Raw genomic sequence first — 2,451 nt, forward strand, 5'->3', positions numbered from 1 at the left:
CCACCTCTGAAGATAAACCTTGGTTGGTGTCACCCTCCACCCAGTCAACTTCTATGTGACATTCATATAAGTGGAACCTTATTTTATGGTAGGTACTGGTTCACACTAGCTTCCTCCCAGACACTTAATCTGTAAAACCCACCCATCTTGTTTTGTAGTATTCTGTGAGTTGGGTAGGCAATTTTTTAGAAAATTGTCCCATTACTGATTAACATTAGTGTTGTCTCCAGTTTGTTTTTTTTTTTTTTTTTAAAGACCTTGATATTCCATCCTTTGAGTTACAGTGGGGACAACTGGGAGAGGGAAGAGCTGGGAGAGGGATCACTCAAGTCTAGTCCGCTTAGTTCTTGTATTGGAAGGGTTCGTCGCCTGTTTCGTTGATGAGACATGTGTGGACGATGGCTTCTGTCACCGCATAGGGGTCACAATTGGCAGAAGGCCGACGGTCTTCAAAGTAGCCTTTCTTCTCCTGGCCGACAGTTGGGAGAATGTGGATGTTGGCACTGCGGTTGGCAACACCAGCAGAAAAGTCGTTGATGTTGGAGGTTTCGTGGAATCCAGTCAGATGCCGGGCATTGTCCAGGCCTCCCTTGGGATCGTAGGCACAGATGTGGTACTGGTGCCTCTTGCTCAGTTTGTCAATGGCCTCCTCAATGCACTTCAGACCATTCTCCTCCCGCATGGCCTTGGTGCTGAAGTTGGTATGGCAGCCTGCACCATTCCAGTTCCCGGAATGGGCTTGGGGTCAAAGGTTGCTATCACCCCAAAGTCTTCGCATACCCAATGCAAGATAAAACAGGCTATCCAAAGATGATCTCCCATTCAGATCCCCTCACAGGGTCCTATCTGGAATTCCCACTGGGCAGGCATAACCTCCACATTTGTCCCCGTGGTCTTGACTCCGGCATACAAGCAGGCCCGGTAGTGAGCCTCCATGATGTCCCTGCCATAGGTCTTGTCTGCTCCCACACCGCAGTAATACGAGCCTTGGGGTCCAGGGAAGCCATTGGAAGGCCAACCAAACGGGTGGCCGTCTGTTCCCATGAGAGTATATTCCTGCTCCATTCCAAACCAGGGGTGCTGGTTGCTCATCATGTCTATTATCCATTTACAGATGTGCCTCAAGTTGGTCTCTGCAGACTTCTGGTTATACTTGAAAACTTCACATAGCACCAGCTTGTTGGGGTCTTTGCGGAAGGGGTCTTGAAACATGGCAACAGGAAGGAGATACATGTCGCTGTTGGAGCCTTCAGACTGAAAGGTACTAGAGCCATCAAAGTTCCACTCAGGTAACTCTTCCACACACTTGGGCTCACAGTCCAGGGTATGGGTCTTGCAGTGTAGTCCTCCGGTACCATCAACCCAGATATACATGGCTTGGATTTTCTCACCCTGGGGCAGGGACATGTACATTTGCTTGATGCCTTTGTTCAAGTGGGAACTTGCTGAGGTGGCCATGGTGGAAGATGTTCAGAGCAGTGGCCAGACAGATGATGGATGGGTGAACAGGCCACGAGAGAGAGGCAAAGAGCGGAGAGGAGATGGGTGTGCTGCTCAGACATTCTGTTCTACTCCCATTCTCGGCTCTCCAGTTTGGGGTTATTATTAATGAAGCTATGATAACAAGTTTGTATTTTTGGTGCTTAGAGAGCACCATGTTACTATGTCTCAAAAGCAAATATATCTAGTACTTTGAAATTTGATCTTTTTTTTTAGGCTGTTGGTATGCACTGAAATGTTCCCACAGAGCTGGACAGCAACTTCAGGTTATTGCTCCTCCCAAACACATGATGATGAAGGGAAACAACTCAACATCAAGCTGTGTTACTAAGCTATGAGGTTCAGCCTGTTAACATTTTCAGTTTACATTGGGTGTTTAGGGATGTAACTGTTACAGGTCAGGGATCTTCTGCCCGTAAACATCTACTCTCTTGGTATTTAGGAAAGAAACAACTGGGCCATAGAACAAATAGATATTTTGCTTTAGCAATACAGACAAACCGTTTCCCAGAGATGCCCTTGCAATATGCATTTTTCTCCACCTTGGTCCTGCCAGTGGCTGTGTTGATGTTCCTGGTCTGTCCTGCCACAGGAAACCATGAAGAAGTCCATGAGCCATGCTGCCACTGGCTTCTAGGGGCAAGGAGCTTCTTTTGTGGTGGTTTGGATGACTGCAGACTGATAACTGTGAATGAGAGGTGAAGGTTTTTGTGACAACCTCTCATCCCACCTCCTAAAAAGAAAAGAAGAGAAGAGAAGAGAAGAGAAGAGGGGAGGGGAGGGGAGGGGAGGGGAGGGGAGGGGAGGGGAGGGGAGGGGAGGGGAGGGAAGGGAAGGGAAGGGAAGGGAAGGGAAGGGAAGGGAAGGGAAGGGAAGGGAAGGGAAGGAAAGGAAAGGAAAGGAAAGGAAAGGAAAGGAAAGGAAAGGAAAGGAAAGGAAAGGAAAGGAAGA

At 48.1% G+C, this 2,451-nt stretch overlaps 1 pseudogene; it reads right to left on the reverse strand.

The window, feature by feature from the left end:
- Positions 1–257: 257 nt before the first annotated feature.
- LOC110284935 (glutamine synthetase pseudogene) lies at positions 258–1,494 on the reverse strand (annotated as a pseudogene).
- Between the last annotated feature and the right edge of the window lie 957 nt (positions 1,495–2,451).

The sequence above is a fragment of the Mus caroli genome, unplaced genomic scaffold, assembly GCF_978045245.1.
Source record: "Mus caroli unplaced genomic scaffold, Mus_caroli_1 scaffold_19, whole genome shotgun sequence".
Classification (NCBI taxonomy): Eukaryota; Metazoa; Chordata; class Mammalia; order Rodentia; family Muridae; genus Mus; species Mus caroli.